The sequence below is a fragment of the Pelophylax lessonae genome, assembly GCF_965119305.1.
Source record: "Pelophylax lessonae genome assembly, chromosome: 1".
In the NCBI taxonomy this organism is placed as follows: Eukaryota; Metazoa; Chordata; class Amphibia; order Anura; family Ranidae; genus Pelophylax; species Pelophylax lessonae.
Genome location: NC_138768.1, coordinates 70,760,183 through 70,772,655, shown reverse-complemented (window position 1 = coordinate 70,772,655; position 12,473 = coordinate 70,760,183).

Below are 12,473 nucleotides of genomic sequence, written 5' to 3'. Positions count from 1 at the left end.
AATACATAATGCAGGGGTCCTGGGGTGGATAATGTACATAGTACAAAGAATCCAGGGTGGGTAACATACATAGTGCATGGGTCCCAACTGAGGAATGTACATAGTGCTGGGGTCCAGGGTGGGTAATGTACATGGAGCAGGGGTCTGGGGTGGGTAGCATATACAATGCAGGTGTCTGGGGTGGGTTCTGTATATAATGCAAGGGTCTGGAGTGGGCAACGCACACAGTTCATGGGTCTGAGGTGGTTAATGTTCATAGTGTAAGGTACCTCGGTACTAGAAACTAAAAGTCCTGGTACCCTCTTGGTTCAAAGGTATTGGTCATCAGAGAGCTCTTGTCTTCCAATCCGTATTCTACAACTCTGGGAAATTCAGTTATTTACTCAATGCTTCATTTGTCAACATTTGAATTCTGGAGAATTTCCACTCCACTCTGATGTGTCGGGACCTCTGGCGCAGGTGGGGACACCAGTCATGGGCTTACTGGCCTCCAGGGTCAAAAACAGACTGGGCAGGTTTGTCTCCAGATCCAGGGATCCTCTAACCTTTGCAGTGGATGGTGAGATTAGTTCAACCTGATCTACACTTTTCTCCTCTCTTCGCGAGTCATTCTAAGTCATGCGAACCTTCTGTTCTAGAAGCCAGTTTGTGACCCTGCTTCTCGGTCACTGGCTTTATTGGCTTGGCTATTGAAGCCCAGATCCTGAGGGACAGGGGCTTATCAGATTCAATTGTTCCTACTTTCTGAAAAGCTAGGAAATCAACTTGCTCTTGAATTCTACTGTCGCACTTGGAATGCATATATACCCTTGGTATACCCCATTCTACCCCAGGAATTTCTCCATGAAATGAATCCATTTTTTTCCCCAGTCTGGACTGGATCCATGTTTGGCCTTGGTTACCCTCAAAGGTCAAGCCTTGGCCTTAGTGGTTCTTTTCAATTACTATTTGCCTCTCACTGCCTAAATCCAGCCAAAAATCTTGTGAGCTGATAATGTCATGTACTCTGCCTCTGGACTGTTAATAGTTAGCATTGTTCCCTGCTGTCTACCACAGACAGACAAAGGATTTCCCACCACACTTACTAGCCAGCCTGCAAAACAACCAAATTGACACTGTCTAACAGTTTACATTAAAAACATAGGGTTTTGTTTGCACGCATTTGCAAATATATGCGTAAGCCGCAATGCTCATGCCAAGGGAACCTCTGTATACACTGCAGTCCTAACTCAGAAAATTCCAGAGCCTCCATAGTAGGAGCACATATAAGAATGGATAGATTAAGGGCAGGTATGCCTGGAGGGAGCCCATCCCTACTTAAAGGATCTGGAAATTTTAGAGTTACGCATATATTTGCAAATGTGTGCAAACAAAACCCTTTATCAATTTGGTTGTTTTGTGGGCTGGCTGGTAAGTGTGCTAGGAAATCCTTTGTCTGTCTGCGATATGCATCGCCCTTCCGTGTGCACCTTGCTGCAAAGGCCAGTCATAGGTTGGGGTGGTTGCCACTTTTTTGTACAGTTGGATAAAATGGGTGCAGGGATGCACTGGATGCCTTTGCTGCCATTGTGCTCTTGCTGGACATCATGTGCCTTTAAGGAGGGGTGGGCTCTCTCCAGGCATACCTGCCCTTAATCTATCCATTCTTATATGTGCTCCTACTATAGAAACCTGTAAATGTTTGAGGACCAACAGTATATACAGAGGTCGCCTGACATGGGCACTGCGGCTTACACATGTATTTGCAAATGTGTGCAAACAAAACCTTCTGCTTTTAATGCAAACTTTTAGACAGGGCAAATTTGTTTTTTTTTGCAGGCTTGCTGGTAAGTGTGGTGGGACATCATTTATCTGTCTGTGATGTGCATTGCTCTTTTATGTGCACCTTGCTGCAAAGGCCAGTTATAGGTTGGGGCGGTTGCCACTTTTTTGTACTGATGTCTATCATGGTGCAATTGTGGTTACATAGTGCAAGACCCAGAGAAGACCTGTGACACATGGGCATAACTACAGGGGTTGCAGAGGTTGCAATGGCAACTGGGCCAGGGGGGCTGTGCGGCTCCCATGTGCACCTGGATAGAAGGGGTGGCGGGGGCAGCATGTAGAGGAATCACTGTCCTCCTTTTTCCTCCTGCAGCTGCAGGAGGAAAATGGAGGAGATTGGTTCCTCTGTATGCTGCCCCCGCCACTCCTCCTATCCAGTTCACTTGTGTTCTGCTGTCTCTGGGCCCCTGTGTGCTCCCCTGGTCCCCCTCCACTGTGCTCCCTCCCCTCTCCTACTGACTGCTGCAGGGGATGTGTCACAATAGAGAACCAGGAAGGGATTAGTAAATATGTAATTTACCAGCTCCTTCCTTTTCTGAATGGACATAGTCAGTGACATTGTAAAAAAATAAAATAGAATGATAAAAAATAATACAATTAAAATACCAAACAATAAAAACTACTGACACCAGTGGGTGAACTTCCAGGATTGCAAAGGTCACACTTGCAACCGGGCCCTGGCATTCCACCACTGTGGGGAGGCCCCAAGATGGCAGGAAGGTGGCCCACTTCAGAACTTGTAAAAGGGTCTCACTGCGGGACCGTAATAAAGGGCCCTGCAATGAGAGTAAAGGGCCCCAGAGTCAGTGGGAACAGCCACAGGCTTGAAGGGAAGGGCCCCGGCCAGGGGTCCAGGGGGCCCTTCATGGTTTCTTGCTCCGGGGCCCTGAAGGTTCTAGTTACGCCTCTGCTGTGACAATTTTCCATGGAATTAGACCTGGCAGCGAATAACTGCAAAACAAAAGATCACCAAAAGGGGGCGTGGGATATGGAGAGGAATGGGTTAGTAGAGAGAGTCTCTGTCTATTCTTGACACCCCCCCGAGGGGAATTTGGATAAAGTCGTTATTGGTTAAAACCTTTTTACATTTTTTCTTTTTGTTTTATGTTTGTGCTCAGTCGATATTTGCCTTGACTACATGTTGTGGAGACACGGCGAGAAACAAGAAGTGGGGGAAAATATCTTTAAAACTTGGGGAAATCGCATCGTCAATAGTTTTTGCTGGAACACATATAGGCGGTCCCCCTGTTACAAACATCTGACTTACAAACGACTCCTACTTACAAACATAAGGAGATAACAGGAAGTGAGGAGAAATATACCCCTAATAAGGGAAATTCACTTTTGTAAGAGTTCTCATAGAAAAAAGGTGTCTCCACCGAAGCTTTATCACCAATTCTTGTTTTCACAACAACCCAAAATTTTCTAAATCCAATTGTCATTGGGGATTGAAAGTGAGGTAAAATCGACTGGAGCTGTCATCACCCAGCGCCGGACTAGATGGCTATTTAAAGCGCCGGTTCTCACTCACATGTGTTCGTTCAAACACCCTTACCTGGATGCTAACCTTGCTTGAAGCTTCCATGCTTGCAATCTTACCTCGCTGACGGAACCTCGCCGCGCTGATCCCTGTATCCCGCTACTGGATCATCCGCCTCTCCTGAACCACCCTTCGGCTGTATCGCTAATAGTGCTAAGTACCCCGCAGGGGAATTCTCTATAAACTTATACTAAGCTTACACTATCTAGCTCTGCATAGTAAAGACTGTTTATCACATCTGCATAACTAGATTGCTAGCTCTTGAGACTACTGCTACTTTTCTGCACTGGGTTGATCTCTTTTGTATGTCCACCTGCTATTCTGTCATCTGTTACCATACAACATTGCTAAACCTTCCTGCATCCATCTGCTACTGTCTCACCTTCAAGTGTCTATCACCTACCACCTCCACTCAACCTATCCCTCAACCTTCATCATTGTGTTACCACATACATAAAGTCATTCTAGGAACCAGCTTGCTAATTGTGTGTATTTACTGGCTGAAATAAGACCTTCCACACATGATGAGTCATTGAGGTTGGGAATGGTATCTCAGCATATCTCTTACATGACTACTGACGTGGAACTATTTCTGCAGCTGAAAATCCACACCATATAAGAAACGCAGGAGCGTTACACACAGACAGCAAAACAAATGTTACAGAGGTGTTAGCCCTTCCCTATGATATCCAAAAAAAGGTAAAAATTATTTTTTTGGCGAGAGCTGTACTTAAAAAATGTACCTGTTTCAACTTACATACTGATTCAACTTAAGAACAAACCTATGTCGCACCCTCCTCGGTAGGTGCTAGAGAGTGAGTATAGTTTTTGGCTCTGTGTGCCTATCAGAGGAGCAGCAGGTAAATTCTATATTGCACTCTGCTTAACAGGAAGCAGGATCTGTGAGTTAGGTCTGCTCAATGGGCCCCGTGTGTGATTCATATGGTCTGAGGGAGTGTCCCCACTGTGCCCAATGAGGAAGCACATTGGACAGTGGAGGAAACCTGGTCAATGAGGACACAGGCTTTGATACAGCCCCAGGGATTGGCACAGACTGCTGTCTTGGTGCATTGTGGGGCGTGGTATAAAAAGCCAGGGGCACAGTTGCACAAGGTCCCACAGAGTCCCAGAAGGAGGATGGCGGCTGCCTCCTCTTCTGAAGCGGTTGGTGTGTGGCCACAGGCGGTCAGCCTGGGGAGCCAGAGGTGTGGAGCTGAGCCCAGAGGTCCAGGAGAGCTGACTGGAGAAGTTGAGGCACTGCGAGAATCTGGAAAGCAATACCGTGAGAACAGAGGATCTTGCCTAAGGGTCTACCCAGGAAGGGGACCACTCCGGAATAGTGTAGTCAGTGGATGGGTGTCAGCTGGAAGAAAGGGGGTACTAGGTGAGTGCCCTGAAAAGAAAAACAATAAGGAACATTTACCTCAGATTCATCCAGTGGCAGGATGAAGTAGTGGCCTTGCCGCATCCTCAAGTTAGAAGTCCTCAGAATTTTGAATAGTTCAAGTGTTGGAGTATCCGACTCATCCCTTCTCCCATCCCAATATAAAATAAAAACAACAAAAACATCAACCCCTGGACTGATCATTGACTGAGCTGAGGAACGTAAAGTGCTAAGATTTCTGCTTGCAGTTGCTACGGGTAACCCAGGGGAATCCAAACGTGTTAAAAACCAGCAGCTCTTAAAGGGGGAAGTGCCAGTACCGGGACAAGGTCATCCAGTGCCCAGGGCAAGGATGCCAAAGTGCACCCCCCCCCTTACCTTAGGGCTAGGGTCAAGGCGTCCCCCCGATCCTTCAATAAACCATTGTGCCCAAGGCAACCTCCCTCCTGCCCACCCCTTGTCCCGGCCCTGGGCAGTGCTACACCTACAAATCCTATCTTGTTTTTAACCCGGGGACCGCCTGTATTACCAGATTTGCCTTTATCTCCTGTTTTAGTGACAATTGTAAAATTGTGTATTTCCTGTCATGCCATTCCAATGGTAACCAGGACAAATAGCAAGCGTGAATCACCCCAGTGGAGAAACAGCTATTGATAAAAACCTAATAGGGGTTCCAACCCTTCCACATTCCATCCAAAACTATAACATAGAGCAAATAGTTTTGACGAGAGATAAAGCTGTACCAATCAAGTCGTAATGACAACTAGGGATGATCGAACGGTTCGGGTCGACCATCGGTTCGACCCGAACATTGGCTGTTCGAAATTCGGCCGAATTCCGAACTTTTGCGGTAAAAGTTCGGAATTCGGCAACCAGAACCGACCAAAATGCAATGGGACAGGAACTGGGCTTTAAAAGCCCGTGATTGGACCAGAAACGTCAGTAAAAGCCAATTGAGGGGGCAGGAGTCTGCTAGGAATGTGATTGGAGTGACTAGGGGGTCCAGAGGCCAATCAGTAGTGAATACGCCCCCCAGTATATAACATAGCCCCGCCAAATTTCTAGCACTGTAATAGAGAGGCTGTGGAATAGAGTGGAAGCATTTCTGTTACTCCTGCTGCTCCAGTGTCCTTTAGCAATTATTAGTGTGAGGAAAGGGATATGCAGTGTAGTTAGGGTACTATATACCACTATAGTTAGATTCAATAATCTAGTTTCTGTAGGGAAAGTGTTAGGTGTCAGGGTGACCGTAATGTAGTTTAGGGTGAACTGACTCTGACTGCTATGCCAGGGTGACCGAGCTCATCCATGTCAGGGTGACTGCCAGAGAAAAAAGATAATTTTTCTTAGAATTTTTAGTAGAGCAGGGTTGTGGCTCTGCTCCTTTCACACCTGGGTGTTTTTGTTTCAGGCGTTTATTGGGCTTTTTTGTGGACGTCTTTGGAGGCAGGCATTACATCTGAAATTCTGTATAGGGCTATATATACACACACACACACACACACACACATATATATATATATATATATATATATATATATATATATATACACATACACACATATAGGTGTGAAAGGAGCGGAACCCCATCCCTGCGCTACTGACATCATTTCAGTAGCGCAGGGCTGGGGTTCCGCTCCTTTGTGTGTGTGTGTGTATATATACCCCCACACAGAAGTTCAGATGTCATGCCTGCCTCCAAATACGCCCAAAAAATGCCCAATAAACGTTTGAAACAAAAACACTCAGGTGTGAAAGGAGCGGAACCCCATCCTTGCGCTACTAAAAATTCAAAGAAAAATTATCTTTTTTTTCTGGTTCTGGACATGCTACAGAGCTGAAACTTCACAGGTACACTTTTTAGACCCCCCAGACACTAAATCCAAAGAAATCTCTTTTTTCTTTTTTCAATTTTTTTTTCAACAATTGGCTCTCTATCAAAAACAACAATTTTTAAGAACTTTTTATTGTGTGATTAATAGTCCCTGGGGCACCCAGAACCCTAGGCACTTTTTAGGGGCATTTATTGGGTTTTAGGGCTTCAAAATGGTTTTTTTGATTACCGAAGTTCGGGTCCCATTGATTTCAATGGGGTTCTGGAATCTGGACCCGAACTTTCGGGAAGTTCGGGTGTTCTGGCCGAACCGAACTTTTCAAAAGTTCGATCATCCCTAATGAAAACTTCAATTAAGCCACACCAAGTTTTCACAATGCCATGACTCTAATCGACCTCCAACTCTACTCTGGGAACGAGGGTATCAAAATCCTTTTTGTAGCCTAAATATATAGTTTCACCCCTGACTGTGACTCAGAATAGGTGTAAAAAAATGACCCCACGCCAATACTTAGTTCAAAGAGTACAGTACGGTTAATAAAAAAACATCAAAACTAAGCACTATCCCTGTGGAAAACATAAAATAAACAAATTGATGTAAGAGAAATTACTGTCTGCTATTAGGGTTTCTGTAAATCTATATTTGTTTCTCATCTAATTGCTGCTAAAGCATAGTCTTACAAAATAAATACATTTGAACCTGTTGGTGCATGGGGTTTCCTGTCATCAGTGTTTATGTAGCCAACGAGAGGGGTTTCTGCAGCAGCAGCCAAATGTGTGACTTGCCAAGCATAATACTAACTTACACAACATCTCTAAGTGGCCAGAACACCAGCAGTATATACACAGTATATTAATCAGTGGGCAGACCAACCCGCTTGTCTAATAGTTTCTACAAATAGGATGGCCAGAGTTGCACGCAGATCGCCTCCCCCTTACGGGAATTGAATGTTTTGACCCATAAACTCTATTGAGACTTCAGAACTTACAAAAGATACATGCGGCTGTGTTTGAGCACTTTTGCATTTGTGTAGACATCTTGATCTTTAAAAGAAAATCCCACCTTTCTTATATAATTGATGAAACATATATAATTGCTACATAAGCAATTTCTAAACTTAATGTGTTACTAAACCCACTACAGTAAACTCAGTCTGTAAATGCAGTAAAGCATGCTTGTTATACTAATTGTGGAACCTAAGGGATTAATCCTCAATAGTGTGTAAAAAGGCTGTTTGAGCCTGTCTTCTCTGATCCTCCCTTTCTTCCACAGTCCCCAGTCCATCTCCTGATAGAACAGAACATTGGGGGGCACTCTACACATGCTCAGTTTCATTTGTATTACTAGAGAGTTTTTCTTTCTTGGGAGAGTGCATGTAAATCAGCACAGGGCCAATCAGCACTATCCAGGCAAAGGGCCAGGGGTCCTGCAGCCTCATAGGACAATCAGGGGAATGAAAACTTCTCCTCCAAGTTTTAACCAGACACTGATAGAAGTCACAAGTCTGCTCTAACTGCTGATAAAAAGAGATTTAGCAGTTTTATATTTACTAAAACTATTTCCTTTCCATGTTCTGTGTACTGTGGGAGACCAGATATAGGCAATGCAGGATTCAGGGTTCAGAAAGACTTTAAAGCTCAACTGCAGGAAACTTCAAAATGAACCCTTGAAGTGGGACTGCGCCTGTACTGCAAGGGTAAATTGCTCCTTTAGGTCTAGGGAATTTGTTAAAGAAGATTTGCACACCTGATCTAGAACCAGTCACCACCAGTGTCTCTCCTACACTCAGGGCTGTCTTTAACACAGGGCAAAAGGGGCAGCTGCCCTGGGCCCAGTCATTGTTATGGGGCCCAAGGCAGCTTCCCCTTAAGCCTGCACTGCTCGCAAATAGTTGATAAGTGGATTCGGGAGGGCCCAAGAAAAATTTGCCCAGGGTCCAATCAATATTAAAGACGCCCCTGCCTACACTGCAGCAGCCTGAGGTCCTGACATCATAAAGACCAATGCAAGGTCATTAGCCCTGCATTGGACATGATGACGCCGTGGGACAGTCCACCACCGGAGTATGGGGGAGCACCACCTGCCAGGGAAATAAAGGATCTGGTAAGTAAAAGTGCTTTTCCTCGGCCCTAGACAAATAGAGGAATGAACCCTTGCAATACACTTCAAGGGATCATTTTCAAGTTTCCCAGAATTAGGCTTTAAAATTAAACCCTGGGCAGATATAAATACACAAATTAATGTATTTATCATTTACACATTCTTAAATGTATTTTTAAATGCAAGCAGCTTGTCTGAGTTTGGCTTGGCATCAGGTTCTTGTTTTATGCTTTATAGCAGAGCTCAGACTTGGGAAAAGAGAAGCAATTGTGTGTGCTTCAGTGTAAGTAGCAAGCGGACAGGAGGAGAGAGCAGATTGACAGGGAAATAACCTCTCATTTCACTGTCCAAATACAGGCTAGGGGAAGTACGGCAGTGTTACCGTACTGCAGCAGAGAAAAATCAGGTCCCCCGTTCTGCCAGATAGGACTGGGCTGTGTGATGCGGTTGTTTAATTCTTACACTAGTCCATCTAGTTCAACCAATAATAATAATAAAAAAAAAAAAAATGTAATAAAACACCCCCCCCCCCCCTCAAATAAAGCTGGATCCAATTAATTCCAGTGGGGGTAAAAATACAGGAGGCTAATGGATACTCCCAGGATCAACTACCCCTGGTGTTATTATCTCTAAATGTTAGTATCTAATTATATTGTGTGCATTTAGGGATGCATTTACTGAGCTGGCTTGCACTATTTCTTGAGAGAGTTTATTCCACATTTTCATAGCTCTTACTGTGAAGAAACCTTTCTGTAGGTTAAGGTTAAATCTCTTTTCTTCCAGACGCAGAGTTTCCCCTTTGTCATCTGTAATAACTTGAAAGTGAATAACTCAACACCAAGCTCACTATACAGACCCCTTATGTCAGGGGTGTCAAACTCAATTTAATCGTGGGCCGCATCAGCATTGTGGTTTCCCTCAAAGGGCCTGTTATATCTGTAGGATTACATTTCTAGAGCCCCCCACATCCCCTTCCCCCCTACATGAGATGTTAAGAGCCCCCCCAACCTTTAGAAATTAGGAGTCCTTACATCACAATGCACCCCCTTACCTTGTGCTGCTGCAAGAAAGAAGATGCGGGTGGATCTGGGAAGAAGTGCAGTATCTGGAGGAGAACCAGAGGAGGGCTGGAGTCAGCTTCCAGAGTCTGCAGAATGCTGAGACCAGGGGAGGCAAAGGCAAGGCAGTGTGGTGGCTGCACAGAGAGGTGCAGAATCTGTAGGAGGAGTTCCGCCCTCCTCTCTGATGCCGACTGCTGAGAAGGGGGGTGGGCAAAGACAAGACAAGTCTTTCTGCCGCTGCACAGAGGAGTGCAGGATCTGGCAAAGGAGTTCTGTTCTCTCTGCTGCTGACTACAGAGACAAGGTGGGAGCAGAGATACAGGGGGTGCCGCAGCTGCAGGAGAGGTGCGAGAGCCACATGAAATGGCCGGGGGGGGGGGGCGCATTCGGCCCGCGGGCCTTGTGTTTGACACCTGTGCCTTATGTATTTATACATGTTGATCATATCCCCCCTTAATCTCCTCTTCTCAAGAGAGAATAAATTCAGTTCCTCTAATATTTCCTCATAGCTGAGCTCCTCAATGCCTCTTATCAGTTTGGTTGCTCTTCTCTGCACTTTCTCCAGTTCCCTTATATCCTTTTTGTTAACTGGTCCCAAAACTAAACTGCATATTCCAGATGAGGTATTACTAATGATTTGTACAGGGGCAAAATGGACTTAGCTTGCTTTGGAAACAGCAGCTTGGCATCGCATGCTATTATTAAGCTTAGGATCTACCAGAACACCCAGATCCTTTGACTTGTTCTACTCCCCCTAGTGATGCATGCATTTTCTTAGACCCCAAGTGCATAACTTTACATTTATCAACATTAAACCTCATTTGCCACAAAGTTGCCCAATGAAACCGTGCATTGAGGTCAGCTTGTAAGTTGGAGACATCCTGTAAGGAAGTTCTTCCACTGCAAAGCTTGGTGTCATCTGCAAAGACTGAAATGGTACTATTAATCCCAGATCCTATATCATTTATAAAGATATTAAAAAGTAAGGGTCCCAACACTGAACCTTGGGGTACACCACTGATAACCTTAGACCATTCAGAGTGTGAAGCATCACCTACTACCCTCTAATTATGATCTTTTAGCCAGTTTTTGATCCCTTTGCAAACTGAATTTCCAAGCCTGTAGACTTTACCTTACACATTAGCTGCGTGTGGGGAACTGTGTCTAATGCTTTTGCAAAATCCAAGTTTTTGTTTACTTCCCCATACCAAAAAAATCAGATTTGTTTGACAACTTCAGTTTCCGTGAATTCATGCTGACTATTGCTTAAAATATTATTTTCTAGCAAAAACTCATCTATGTGTTTTTTTTTTTTTTTTATTAAACTCTCAAATAGGCATGGGAAATTACTTTTGTTTTAATTTGTTTTTCGGATGAAAATTACATTTTCAGAGATTCGGATAAATCCCAATTTCCGAATGCACATAGAAACTAATGGCTATAAACATACTATAAGGAATGATCTGAATTCATTGTAAATAGCTGGTTGTTAACCACTTAAGCCCCGGAGGATTTGGCTGCTAAACGACCAGGGGGTATTTTGCGATTCGGCACTGCGTGACTTTAACGGACAATTGCGCGGTCGTGCGACGCTATACCTAAACGAATTTGGCGTCCTTTTTTTCCCACAAACAGAGCTTTCTTTTGGCGGTATTTGATCACCTGTGCGATTTTTTGATCACGCGCTATAAACAAAAAAAGAGCGTAAATTTTGCAAAAATAGCAATATTTTTCCCTTTTTTTTTATATGAAATTCCCCCCCCAAAAAAATGTAAAAATCAAAATTTTTTAACATTTTCGGCCAATTTGTTTTATGCTACCTATGTTTGGTAAAAAAAAATCGCAAAAAGCGTATTTTGATTGGTTTGCGCAAAAGTTATTGCGTTTACTAACAAAGGGAAAGATTTTTGTCATTTTTGTTGTTTTTTTTTTTAATGCGTAATGGCGGCGATCTGCGATTTTTTTTGCGGTACTGCGACATTGGGGCGGACAGATCGGACCCTTGACTGACATTTTTGACACTTTTGGGGTTACCAGTGACATTTCTACAGTAATCAGTGCTATACATATGCACTGTTACTGTAAAAATACACTGGTAGTGAAGGGGTTAACTTTATTTGAGAGGGAGGGGCTGTGTGTGTCCCTAGGGGCGTGATTCTTACTGTGATTGGCTGTGGCTTCAACTGTATGCAGAGTGATCAACGGATCTACATAGTAGATCCATATGATCATCTCTCATACAGAGGGGAGAATGACAGGCAGCTTGTTTACACAAAATCAGCACATCCCCACTGATAGGACGGAGCTCTGTGTTGCTTATATTCACAGAGCCCTGTCCTGTCACCCCTTCGCCATTCAGCGGGTGCTGGCAGTCAATCATTGGCCGGCACCCACCAATTGGCTTGTGACTAATCACAGCATGGCAGACGCAGCGCCCCTTACCCAGAAGTGCTGGATTATGTACTTGATGTGTGAATCAGCACAGGAGAGCCACTCTGCCACTGTACTCCTATGTGAGGCAGTCTGCAAGCAGTTAAGTCCTTGGGCCCGTGGCACATGCCTCAGCCTGAGGTAAGGTCCAAACAAATAGACCCTGTAAACACATATTCTTTCCAGGGAGAAGCAAAGGAAGTAGAGAACGCTCTGAAAAGGAGACCCAGGTGACCCAAACATTTAAAATCTCCCAAACCACACCTCCGAACAGGAACCTCAGGGATTGCTTTGGTCAG